The following is a 14,096-nucleotide window of genomic DNA, read 5'->3' as shown; positions in this document are numbered from 1 at the left end:
TTGAATCCAGGAGTTTTATTTGAACTGTGGGCATAAATCCAGGGAGGTGGCTCAGGAGGCAAGTTCAGCTTTCCTTGCCTGGGATGTTACCTGGAAGAGAAAGGGAGGAATGAGAAGTGGAAACATGAGGGGCAAGAAATAAAACACACTCCAGATGAGAACAGGTCCTGTGCCTATGAAGCCCACCCAGTGGTCAGTGGGGCTCCTCTCATAGCACCCTTTCCTGGCCCCTCTCATGTTCTTCAATAGGCCATGGCATGTCCCAACTGGAACACCTGCATGAGGTCACTTGGAGGCTCCTCTGGGCCACACAGGAAGAGGTCCTGATCACTGCACAAGTGCTGGGTTTGGACGCTTAGGACCTCCCTGGCTAGATAGTGAGCTTTCAGGGTATCGAGCGAGTCGAACTCACGGGTCCCCTGCACGATGCTAAGGGCAACACGGTCTGGCACTCCGCCTCCCTCAGCCTGGGAGGAGCTGGTCTCTGGATCCCTTTGGAAGTTTGGGCATGCTCCCCTCCGTCCCACCCGCATCTTCCTCTGCAACCTCGAAGCCCTTTCCAGGGACATTCTCTGCCTCTGAGTCCGGAAGGACCTCGGCTGGAAGAGGGGTGGGGGTCCTGACAGCCTGCCGGGCCCGGGTGGGGGTTGGGGCGGCCCCTGGGGGCCTGGGCNTGCCACATTTGGGATGCAGCGCCGCGCTCGGCCTGTTTGCTCGCCAAGCGGGGGCCCCGGGGCAGGAAGCCAACTCGCAAGTGTATGGGAGATTAGGACCCGCGGGGCAAACACCGCGCCGCTCAATCCCCCGGCCTGGATTCCGCCCGTGGCGCAGCCCGGCCGAGACTCGGCCTGGTGGGGGGCTGGGGAGCCCCGCGTCTCGGGGGAGGACCGCACGCGGGCGGGGCGACTCCGAGGGGCCAGGCACCCGGCGGGGAACGATGGACGGTCTGCTTCCCTCCCTTGGAATCAATTTTGCGCCTTTTCTATAAAGAGTGTGCGCGCGGAGGACCGAGTCTCCTTGAACACTGGGTTGGTACAAAAGATCCAGATACAAGAATGAGGAAAGAGGAGGGTCAGGAGGACGAGAGGAGGACAGCGGGGCGCCACGTCCTTCCCTCTCCCCACACCCCTAGATCCCCAGGTGTCAGGTGCGGGGTGAGAGAAAGGGTACCTGGTTGGGAATGGGGAAGGGAAGAGATCCAAAGGCGGTGATGGAAGCGGCCGGCCGCTTTGGGCTTGGTGCCACAGTCCCAGCGGCCCAGGATGGGCAGGTGGAGGACAGAGTCCCTGCTGACCAGAGAACCTCGCTGATCACTGACTGCCCCAAATCTGAGTCCTCTGACTTCTATGGGAAGTGAACCTTTGACTGCCTTGCAGAAGCTCCAGGGGATCTCAGAACTGCCAAAGGTGGGGAAGGACAGTTAGGACTCAGAACAAGCTCTTCTCCTGGAGCTATAGGACTCATTCCCATGGGAGCCTCCCTCTCCTGTATCTCTAGAGCTGGAGCTTCCCCTGCCCTGCCCTTGCCCTCCACCTGGTCCACTCTCAGTCCCTGTACCTTCCTGGGACATACTGCTCATTCCTGCAAAACCACCTTTGCTCAAGCTTCTCAGAGGGTCCAAATCCTGCCTCTCTATGAAGGTACAGTTAGCTCCCAACTTCTTCCAGCAGGAAGCCCTCCAGTTCTCCATTTCAGAGGCTGTGAGATTCTGTCTCAAGGTCCTCAGCCTTCTCCCTTTTTCTTTGAACCCAAGCTAGTTTGTTTGGGCTGGGAGATTTGGCCAAGGATAGGATCTCCCTCACTTCCAGAAAGACATTGGACTTGAAAGAGCAGTTGGGTGGTGGGCTTGAAAGCCACCAAGGTGGCTCCTCTCTTTCAGGAGAGGTACAGGGACTTCCCCACTTGTGAGTCATACCAACGCGCTGCTCTGTCACCCACCCTTGAGAGACAAAGCACTCAGTAACCATCCTTCTTCTTGGAGGGGTTATGAGGTTCTTTCTCCTGCTATTGACACTTCTGACATAACCAAAGAAACCTCATCCCCTCTTCACCCTCTCCTGAGTTCTTTACAACTACTAAAATTCCCAAGAGTGACCTGATCTTCTTTCTGGAGGAGGGGTCAGGAGCACTTGCTTCTCCCCTGCACTAAGGAAGCAGTGACTCCACCAGCTTCAGAACACCCGCTTCAGTGCTGGACACAACGTCCCCCCGCCCCCCATCTTCTAGCTCTCGGGGTACACCCGTCCTCCACAACGCCTCTCCTCCCCGGCACCAGCTCCATTTCCCCGTAGCTTGGAGGGGTCTGTAGGCCGAGACAAACCTAACTCTTAGGTTCTGTATAAGGGGCCTCTCCCTCCCATCTGCGGTCTCTCCTGCGCTCTTGCCAGGTCAGCTGAGACCTGGAGAGTCTGTCCCAGACTGCTGCCAGAGAAGGACGGTCTGCGCGCGCCCCCTGCTGTCAACCACGAGAAATGACATGCTCTGAGGATCTATCCCTTCAGGCTCTGGGTTCCAGCACCCTCTACTTCTTAAACCAAGATGTCTTCTTAAATCTTTGCTGGGACAGCGTCCGGTCCGTGAGGGGTAGGCAATTAGGATTGAAAAAAAGAAAAATACATGGTGAGGGGTAGGGGTAGGGATGTAACTCAGCGGGAGAGCGTTTGCTTAACATTCAGGAGGCCCCCCCCCACACACAAGCAAGGGCTCAACAACCTGTCCCTACAATAGCGGAGGGCTACCCGCAAAGGATTTAACTGAGCCCATGAAACAGACAGTAGGCAGATTAACAGAAGGAGATATATAAATAGTCTATATGCAGAGGATGCAGAAGGGGGTCATCACAGGAAAGTGAATACTCGCAAACCCAGTGAGAGAGCTGGGGCCTTGGCACAGGCCTGTAATCCCAGGCTGAGGCAGGAGGATCTCATGTTTGAGGCCAGTGTCAGCATTTTCAGTGAGACCTTGTCCCAAAATTTAAAAAATTAAATTAAATTAAAAGGACCAGGACGTAGCTCAGTAGTAAAGCACCCCCTGGGTTCAATCCCCAGTCAAAATAAAAATAAAAAAACCAGTGAGATCTTGATAGTTTCCTCATAGGAGAGAAGTGAAGCAGGATGTAGACCATTTAGGGGAGAGTAATGATCTTTGGAAAGATAAATGAGCCCTCAGAAGAATAGACATGATAGCCTATGACAAAGTGGGCCTGGTTTGGTGTCAACCTCCCGTCTCCTGTCTCCTGTCTCCTCTGCTACGATGTGGGTTATCTTCCTGGGTTAATGAGATTTCCTGGGAAGGGCGTTCCTTTGGAAGGTCTGTCTTTAGGCAGATAAGGGAAGTTCAAAGAAAGCCCTACCTTTTCTGCTATTCCCCAAGTACCCTCAGTTTGAAAAAAAAAAAAAAAAACAACATCCCAAAGGTATTTGGGGTAGCATTTCCTGAACTTCTTCACCCTCATCCCCCTTCCCAATGAGCCTAGTTACTATATTGTTCAGTAAGACTAGAGCCCAGGTTTCCTGATGGAAAGTCTAGACTTCCACAGACCATTAATGGAGGGCTTGGTTCCCCAGGGCCCTGTATGAGGCACTCTGCAGAGACTAAGAAAATGGGATCCTGCTCCCCAGGAACCAGTACCCTCAAAGCAGGCACAGATCTGATTCTGATTTGGGCAGTGCTATGAGTCAAGTCCATCTGTTCTCTTTTGGGTCCATTTTGTTGTTGTTGTTGTTGGGCAGATCAAACTCAGACAGTGAGCACTGACAGGGACCTTCCTAGCATCAAGTCCATCAGTATCCCAGCTTCAGGGAATCACCTGTACCCCCAGGGTTGCAGCTGTAAAAGGGCACTGAGACTATAGGTTCCCTGGGTGAGAACCTATAGTCTCACCTTGAGAGGCAAGGTCAGGGCCAGAGGAGCCTGGAGGCAGGTGAAGATGCCCCTTCCTTTCTGTTATTTACTGGCTGTGTGACCTGGACAGCTGGTTGTGCTACCTTCCCATCCTGAACCTTGTGTTCCTTACCTATAAAGTAGGATTGATGATTTTTTTTTTTTTTTTGGTAGTAGGGATTGAACCTCAATGCACTTTACCACTAAAGCAACACCCCAAGTCTTTATTTTTTATTTTGAGACAGGGTCTCACTAAGTTGCTCAGGCTGGCCTTGAATTTACAATTCCCCTGCCTCAGCCTCCTGAGTCACTGGGATTACAGGCATGTGCCATCAAGGATTGATGACTAGGATTGATGACTATTAAACTAGGATTGATGACTATTCATAGGTGTGGTAAGCTTTTGCTGCTATGATTTTGGCCACATTCAGCATATGGCAGATGCTCCATAAAGGTGGCCCCTGAAATCTTTAGGTGCCCTAATGATTGCCAGTCAGTCCTCATAACTGCTTGGTTGTAGCCAGTAGCACAGATCAGCAGGTGCTGTTCTTTGCAGCATTGTTCATATAAAGAAAAACTGGATACAACAAAATGTTCTTTAGTAGTATACTGTAATAAATAAATTGTAGCACCTTTGGAATACTTTGTCAATGAACATTAGTAAACTAGGGCTCCACGTGGAAAACTCACAAACATGGTGAGTGGAAGAGACAATCTGAAGAGCTTGGTGCAGTGTAATATCACATATGTAAAGTTTAAAAGGCTTAAAGTTTTAAATTTAAATAAAACTGGTATAAAAGTAGGAAAAACAGTGGGCATGTTAGTGCACACTTATAATCCCAATGGCTGGAGGCGGGGCCTGAGGTAGGAGGATGTGTGTTCAAAGCCAGCCTCAGCAACTTAGGGAGGCCCTAAGCGACTCAGGGAGACCCTGTCTCTAAATAAAATATAAAAAAGGGCTGAGAGTATGGCTCAGTGGTTAACCACCCCTGGATTCAATCCCTGCACCAAAAAAAAAAAAAAAAAGTAGCAAAAGCTGCAGTTGATAAAGTTGAATGGTGGTTTTGAGTATTTATAATATTGTATATATAACTATCTTATTGTTTGAAATATTTTATTATAGTTTTTAAAAAGAGAAGAAAATGAAGGAAATAATTGCTCACTTAACAGCTGATCCTCTGATATTCTGTTTTGGCATCTCAACCCACTGATCTCCCTGTTTCACCAAACTGCCCCATGTCTTTGGTCTCATTTATTCATGTTTTTCTGTTCAAAATAGAACTTACATGAAGACAACTCTTAAATCTTAACCCTGTCCAGACCCTCTCTTATCCAACTTCCTATCAGATATCTCCCCTGGGTTGTGTCTCAGACATGTTTTACTCCATATACACATCCATAACTTGATCTGTGTGTGACCAGAGAAAAGACATGTTGAAAGAAGATACATACATACATCTTACTGAAACTTTGGTGTGTGTGCTGGGGATGGAACCCAGGCTCTTGTATGTGCTAGGCAAGTACTTTACCACTGAGCTAATCCCTCAGCCCTTGTTGAAACTTTTGAATACTGACGATGGTGGGGAGGAACCTTTCCATCTTTCTTTTTTTTTTTTAATTTTTTTGTAGTTGTAGATGGATAACATACCTTTATTTTATTTGTTTATTTTTTTGCAGTGCTAAGGATCAAACTGAACCCAGTGTCTCACGCATACTAGGTTCTGCCACTGAGCCACAACTCTAGCCTCTTTCCATCTTTTTGACAATAGAAAAGATTTTTTTTACAAATAAAAGATCAATCTGACATCAGACTTTTATTTACAAAAGATCAGATTGATCTTTTATTTATAGAATATGAAATATTTTCCAACATGAAATATTGGAAAACAACTATTAAAAGCTGAGTGTAGTAGCACATGCCTATAAACCCAGCTCTACAGGAGGCCAAGGCAGGAGGATCACAAGTTCTAGACCAGCCTCAGCCACTTAGTGAGGCCCTAAGCAACTTAGCAAGACCCTGTCTTAAAATAAAAAATAAATAAATAAAAAGATCTGGGAGGCTGGGGTTGTGGCTCAGTGGTAGAACACTTGCTTAGCATGTGTGAGGCACTGGGTTCAATCCTCAGCACCACATAAGCGGATAAATAAAATACAGGTATTGTGTCCATTTACAACTAAAAAATTTTTTTAAATTAAAAAAAAAGCTGGGGATGGAGCTCAGTGGTAAAGTACCCCTGGTTCAATCCCCAGTATGTATAGATAGATAGATAGATAGATAGATAGATAGATAGATAGATAGATAGATCGATAGATAGATAAAATTCAATAAATGAATATGTTTGGGGATGTAGCTCAGTGGTAGGGTGGTGCCTAGCATGCATAAGGCCCTTGGCTTGATCCCTAGCACATAAGAAAAAAAATAGTTTTGAGTAAAAAAATTAAAATGAAAGATTTATACACAATATCATTTACATAATCTAAAACATATACAGTATATATTTTACATAGACTCACCAAAAAATCCACAGAAAATACAGGAGAGAAGAGTTTGGTAGAAGAGGAAGAGAAAATTGCCAGAGGATAGGGAAAAAGAGTAATAGAAAAAAGGCAAGTGGGGTCTGGTAGACTTCTTTTGTTGTTGTTGTTTCTTTGTTTGTTTGTTTGTGGTGCCAGGGACTGAAACTAAGGGTGCTCTACCACTGAGCTACATCTCCAGCCTTTTTTTTTTTCTTTTGGACCCAGGCTCAAAGAGACCTTGCAATTAGTGTAATGCTTTGCTATTGCAATCTTAAAATTCTAAATAATTTTTGAACAATGGACCCCACATTTTCATTTTACACTGGGATACACAAATTATGTAGCTGATCTTGGGTGTCAGAAGGTGGCTAGGGCTGGACTATCCAGGATCATATCATTCACAAATCTAGGGTCTTGGCAGGATTGGCTGGGAGACATGGGAGCTCAGCCCCCCCACCCCCAACACATACACACAGGCACCTTCACATGGCATCTGGACCACAGGATCAAACACCCCAAGCAAGGGAAGAAGGCCTTTATGGGTCTACCTTAAAAGTTACAGAGCATAACTTTCTTCACATTCTAGTGACCAAAATAAGTCATGAGCTAGCCCAGATTCAAGAAGAGGGATGGGGAAATGACAAGGCCACTTTGCTGAGGACCATGACCGAAGCCATCCTTGGAAGCATATCCTACCACATGAGGTTTATGTCTTATCTGCCCAACAGGCCTAAGTTTCACAAGAGGACTAGAGAAGGCTGCGCCTGTTACTTCTGTTCCTTCCCTTTGCCCCACTCCACTGCACTCCCCAAAAGGAAATGAGGTGAATTGGTTTGTTTCAGGCAGGATCAGGGATCAGTTTTGTCTATTTAGATCCCAGAAAATCTTTGAGGACTGACTTGGCCACACAGGCTGTGAGGTCTATAAATGGCTTGACCAAGTAAGGGTAGGCTGGGTGAACAGGTACAGGTAGCTTGAGGACATGGCTCTGCCCACTTCCCTCTGAGCAGTGACAACTGGAAAGAGAAGGCCAAAGCAGAGACAGTGCCTTGCCACCCAGTGTATGGTCCCCAGACCAGTAGCATTAACATCCCCTGGGGGGTATGTTAGAATGCAAATCCTCTAAGACCCCAATCAGACCTACTGAGTCAGGAGTCACAGTTGAACAGGACCCAGTGATAATGTGCACATTAGGTTGTGGTGGTGGGGTGCTTCTCGCAGTCGTGCTTGGCATTGGCTACACAGTGGAGTCACCTAGAAAGCTTTTCCAGTTCCTGACACCTCGGCCACAAGGCTGACCAACCAAGTCAGAATCACAGAGGGGCACCAGCGTTAGGATCATGTGTTTCTCCATAGAGAGTTCCTGGCTCAGTGAGGAAACCAATCCCACATCCTTCAACTGAGGGTTCCTCATTGGATGGACTCCCACAAGTTTCTTCTCAGGAAAGGAAGGAGCTAGGACTGAGCCTCTCACCATCTCATGCAGCTGCCGGTGGGGTCCAACCCTCCCCTCTCCTCTTCAGGAAATTGTAGACATTGCTTTCCCAGATTATTCTCGAGTTCTGGGGACTCTGAGTTCAGCCCATGTTCCCCCTTCCCTAAACTGCTCCTATGTTTGAAGCCAGGACTCCATGGGGAAGCTCTCCATGCAAGTGTGAACAGCAAACAAATCCATCTGGGTACAAACTTCCTCACAGGAACCTCAGTGCCGTGCTGAGCAAACAGCCAGTTGGAGCCCCCATCCCACTCTCAGACCTCCAGGAGGCAGGTGGCTAGGCCCAGCCTCTGCACCTGGCCTGGGTGAGGAGGTTTCCCAGGACTCCTAGTGCCCTCCCCCACTGAGGGCCTCCCACCTGCCCCCCTCTTGGAATCACCCTTCAGGGGTGATGGCAAAGGCTTGGTGACAACTCTAGAAGCCCAGGTGTAGAAGAGCACTAAAAAAAAAACAACAGGGGTTAAGGAAAGGTCTGGGCTAGTATGCAAAAAACCCAGGACAAATCTGTATTCTTCCTCCTGCTCAACCCCCTGGAATCTACCTGCGAGGCACACTCACCACCAGCACCGGCACCAGCACCTCCGTTTTTCTCTCTACTGAGCAGATACTTCTTTCTAGGTGGTTCTCTCATCCTCTCCCCTCTGTGACTCCAATTGCTCATAAGGCACTTGGAGCGGTCATGCCACCCTAACCCAACATTCTTTGTGTCTGTGTATTCCCACAATGCCCCAAGCTCAATGGTGAGAATGCTGAGAGATGAACTGAGGCTAAGATAGGTGATTTTTAAAAAGGAACTCACACTGGGCACACACATGTAACCCCGGCAGCTCTGGAGGCTGAGACAGGAAGATCACAAGTTGGAGGCTAGCTTGGGCAATTTAGTGAGACCCTATCTCAAATGAAATTTTAAAAAATAAATAAATAAAAGGAGCTGGGGATGGAGCTCAGTGGCAGAACACTTGCCGACCATGTTTGAGACCCCGTGTTCAATCCCTGAGAGTGCAATGAATGAATGAGAGCGCATTTCTTTGTTCTACTCTTCTACTGGGGTGGGAAGTTCAGTCAGTTATGAGTAAACTTAGCCTTTAACAGAGTGTGTCCCCTACACACTCTTCTACCTCAACTCTATTTCCTACTCACCCCCTGAATGGAGGGGAAAAAAATACCTCTTTCACTTCCAAGTCCTGTGGGCCCAGAAGTGAAATCAATTCATTTCATCTTTAAATATTTAAATGCACACTCTGATTGTGGGATTGTTTTTTTTTTGTTTTGTTTTGTTTTTGCTTTGCTGGGGCTGGAACCCAGGGCCTTGCCTATGCTGGGCGAGTGCTCTACCACTAAGCTACAGCCCCAGCCCTCATTGTGGGATTTAGAGCAGGACAGGCCTAGGTTTGAATTCAAGCAGCTTACTAACACATCACTTAGATCCTCAGGATCTAGTTTCCTGCTCTTATAAAATAGGAATAAAGCACATTTGTGGGGATCAACAACATAGCATGTGAGTACACCCTCATGGTGCTTGTGGTATAACAGGGGTTCAGTGGGGACCATCCCTCTTTCTTCAGAAACTAGACAAATAGGAAAGAGATTTTCAACTCAATAAATAAGTGCTAAGCACCATGTGCATATGGCCAATGGATACAAAGGTGAATGAGGTGGGGCACTGACCTGGGCATTGGATTGTCATAGAGGTGTCGTATAGAGTGAGTTGGAAGTTCAGAGACCTGGATTAAGTTTTACCTTTTGGAAAAGTTGTTCCTCGCTTAGTGGGTCTTCAATGTCCTTCTTATTAGAACAAGAAAGGGCTTTCACTAGTTTGCTACTAAGATTCCAACCAGGCCCAAAGTGCTCCATGTGGCTAGAAAACATACTAGTCTGACTGCACACAGGTTTTCTACCCTGGTTCTCACCCTTCCTCTCTGGTCATTCCTTCTTCCTCTGTCTTTGCCCATCTTCAAAGATGGCAGCCCCCAGGGGTCCAGACTAGCCACTCTCTCTTCTAGTGTTTTCTTTCTGCATGGTCTTACCCACTCCTGAGCCTTGGTAGACTTACCTCTCTTCAGAGGCACCTACAGAGGAAAGTCTCCTCCAAGAAGTCTTCCTGCACCTCTGAAGTTATCACTGATCTCTCTATCCTTCAAAATCCCATAGAATCTGTCCCTTTAGTTGGGCAGTTGCCTTAGTTAGTTGTGGATGAGCCTCTTTGTTCCCTCTCCCCACCCCCAGAGACTGTGAGATCTCTTTGGGCAGAAATGGTATTCTTCATTGCTCTTTGTACCCCTCATAAAACCCCACACACTGACTAGGCCTCAAACAAAAGCATGTTTGTTGACTTCAGTTTAATTAAAGAGTATAGGATTTCAGAGAGAGAGTCTTAAAAGCAGCATACATAAGAAAAAATTAGGAAACATTAGGTAGCTGCAAAGTGCAATGTGTGTTAGCACACATAGCACCTCCTGTCACTGTGCATTCCTGGGAGGGAGGAACAAACAACTTGTTTGCTCTTGGCCTGTCAGGTGCAGGGGATGCAGGGGGGGGCAAAGGAAGCAAGTGTGGGCTGGAGCTGAAACAGCCTGGGCAGGGTGAGGAGGTGTGGAGTTCCCCAAGGCAGCCCTGGGGCCTCTCACCCTGCAGGCTGGGCTTGACTTGAAGCCCTTTGGTGTGGGCCTTGTGTCTCAACTCTAAAGAACTGCATGGTTTCCATTTAGTGCCTCTTCTAGATTAAAAAAAAAAGCTTCCCCTTGGAAGGATAAGGGGGAGAAGGGGAGGGTGGGGAGGGAGAGAGAGAGGAAGAGGGAGAGAGAGAGAGGGAGAGAAGGAACTGTAAAAGAAGGAAAGAGACAAGGATTTACCAGGTGTTTGGGAGAAAGGATGGCAAAGGGACCTCCATCACATCTTTTCCAACATCCTAGTTCCCCAGTGGCTCTGCCATCTCACCTAGGGCTAAAATGTTGGTATCTGTATCTATGCTTCTTCCCTCAATCCGGAGGAAGGAAACTCCTTCTCTACTTAAGTGAGACATCCAGGTGCAAAGCTCAAGTGATCTGGAAATACTGCCAGTTAGTGTTATTACCACTTTCTCTTCTTTTCCTCCTCTTTCTCTCCTTTTTCTCCTCTCTACTCACTTTACCTGTCCATTAGTGAGTTTAGACAGCATTAGTGGGGAGGGAGGGCTGGGTAGAGGGGAGGAATTTGGTTAGGGGACAGCTAGAGAGCTTCTGGACAAATTTATCCATTCTGTTTATTCATTGATTGACTGACTATAGTACTGGGGATTGAACCCAGGGGCGCTCTACCACTGAGTACATTCCCAGCCCTTTTTATCTTTTGTTTTTGAGACAAGGTCTCTCCAAGTTTTCCAGGCTGACCACCAACTTGAGATCCTTCTGTTTCAACCTCCCAAATAGCTGAGATTACAGGCACATTCAATTGCACCCAGCTTTATACATTTATTTATGTGTTTGTTTTAAAAAATTTTTAATATATATTTTTAGTTGTTGATGGACCTTTATTTTATTCATTTATTTATATGTGGTGCTGAGGATCGAACCCAATGCCTCATACATGCTAGGCAAGAGCTTTTCCACTGAGCCCCAGCCCCAGCCCTACATTTATTTTTTCTTAAGTTGGTCAACTGAATAATCCACCAATCCCATGATAATTGTTATATCCAAGTGAATACTTGGTCAAAGCTTTGACTTCTATAGGCACCTGATGACAGCTAGTACAGGTGATGATACAAACCACTTTTTTCTCTTCATTATATATCTTGGAGTACCAGACAGCTCTTTACAGTCAGTAATCCCTGGTAAGGATCATTTGTGCCTTTAAATGTAATTAAATTACAGAACCAATTCTAGATAACACATGTCAAATTCAGAGAACTCTTAAATACAAAATAGGGCTGGGGATGTGGTTCAGTGGTCCAGTGCCCCTAAATCCAATCCCTTGTCCCCCCCCTCAAAAAAAGCCAAAAAACATAATTACACAGTAAATGCCTAGAGACATTCTTGGGCATGATAATCAAGATAGAGCTGAGCTCTGGGAGGGCAAAAGGACTGGGACTAGAGAGAGAAGTGTGGGCTGTCAACTTTTTGTATTATTTTATTTCTTAACACAAAACAACTTCAGTAAACATGTCTGCTAAGGGCTGGGGTTGTGGCTCGTGGTAGAATGCTTGCCTGGCACACATGAGACTCTGGGTTCGATTCTCAGCAGCACATAAAAATTTTAAAAAAAGGTATTGTGTCCATCTACAACTAAATATCTATATAGAGAAAGTTTGCTGAAGTTGGGTAATGGTAGATATATGGATTTTTTTAATGATAATTTTTTATATACCTTTATTTTATTTATTTATTTTTATGTGGTACTAAGGATTGAACCCAGGGCCTCGCATGTACTAGGCAAGTGCTCTCCCACTGAGCCACAATCCCAGCCCATGGATACTCTTTTTATTATTCACTTTCCTTATCTATAGGCTTGAAAAGTGTCAGATTTTTTAAAGAGAAAATACAACTTGAGATGGGCATGATGGCACATGTCAATATAACCCACTTACTCAGGAGGCTGAAGCAGGAAGATCACAAGTTTGAGATGAGCCTAGGCAGTTTAGTGAGACCCTATCTCAAAATAAAAATAAAAAGGGTAGAGATATAGCTCATTAAGAGTACTTGTTCAGCATGCTCAGGCCCCTGGATTCAACCCCCAGCATTGCAAAAAAATTTTTTTTTATATTTTTCTTCAGCAAAGCATGAATTTCCTTCATAATCCCTAAGAAATTTTAAACATCTGGATACTGCAGCAGTTTTGAGTGCTTTCTGAGCAGCCTCTCTAGCTTGGTGGGTTTGCAGTACAGCTACAGCTTCACAGAACAGAAAGACTCTGGAGATACAAACATATGAAGAAATTCTATATTATCAATCTCAATTGATAATATAGAATTATTATCGCCAGCCCCTTCCTCTGCTCAGGGGCATTCAGGTGTTTCCAGCTTCTGCCCAAACATAACAGGAAATAGATACCATTTGAAATAGCTATTGTACCCTGGTGCTATTATTTCTGGACAAAAATGTCCATGAATAGGATTAATGGATGAAAATTTATATGAGTTTATGTTTATGCCATATTTATTTCCAAAACACTCTAAAGATCCACATGGTCCTTGGGCCCTAGCACAATGCAAAGGATTCAGTCCTTGAATTCCCATCCCAAGGGCCATGAAAAAAATCTGAAAGTCTTATGGGACAAATTGCATTCCCAACCTCACGGATCTCTTCTGTTAAAAATTAGAATATTGATTGGAAAGTAAGACTAAAAATTATAATGGAGATATATAGGGCCAGGTTCCAATAAATCTAGGGACCTGGAGTTCCTAAATTCTGTGAGCCTTCTTTTCCACCTCTCTCTGAATATAGATTCCCCTTGCTTAAGGGACCTAAACCAGACTTCTCCTAAGTAATAGCCCTTGAGATATACCTCCATCACTTCTCAGTGCTTATAGATTCAAGTCCAAACAGTCTCTAGAGAGTGAAATATGAAGCATGACCCATAAGAAGGTGTTATACACACCCAAACAATAGCATGATGTTGCCAATTTATATCTATAGGAACCTAAGGAAATATATGGACATAGATCCCAAAGACATGAGATCAGGTTAGAAGCAATATATATCATATGAGGCTGAATTTCTTTCTAAGGGCTCACTAAGCAGAGATTATTGATTCAATGTGTTAGATTCAGTGACTCTGCTTATCCAGTTGGTTGACTGAAATCTGGGAAGTTGATGGTCTGGGTCTATAGCTCAGTGGCAGAGCACTTGCCTAGTGTGTGTGAGGCATTGGGTTCAATCCTTAGCACCGCATAAAATAAACAAATAAAATAAAGGGATGTTGTCCATACACAACTACAAAAAAAAAATTAAGAATCAAAAATAAATCTGAAAGTTGAAATGCCAGAACTTCTTTGGTATATTGTAAAAAGAAGACACCTAATGGCTAAGAAAGATAGGGCAGATTTATCATAGAAACTGTTCATTGTCTCTTACTATGTGCTCAGGAAGATCCAGAGAATACTCCCTTTACCATGCCTGTGAGAAACACATTCATGAGTAAAGCCCTGATGTCCTTGAAGAACTCTATAGTGGCTATTTCCTGCAGGCCAGAAGTGATGGTAGAAACTTCTGCCATAAAGCTGGGCTAC

The 14,096-nt window shown here is 45.7% G+C and overlaps 1 long non-coding RNA gene across 1 annotated transcript; it reads right to left on the bottom strand.

Moving 5' to 3' along the window:
• Positions 1-602, bottom strand: LOC125617301. The gene is made up of 2 exons (XR_007348283.1): positions 413-602; positions 1-90 (listed from the first exon to the last, which is right to left on the bottom strand). It is a non-coding gene; the product is annotated as an uncharacterized LOC125617301 (long non-coding RNA).
• Between the last annotated feature and the right edge of the window lie 13,494 nt (positions 603-14,096).

The sequence above is a fragment of the Marmota marmota genome, unplaced genomic scaffold, assembly GCF_001458135.2.
Source record: "Marmota marmota marmota unplaced genomic scaffold, marMar, whole genome shotgun sequence".
NCBI lineage: Eukaryota > Metazoa > Chordata > Mammalia > Rodentia > Sciuridae > Marmota > Marmota marmota.
Note: the sequence above shows the minus strand (reverse complement) of the source record. Positions and strands in the feature narration are given on the sequence as shown.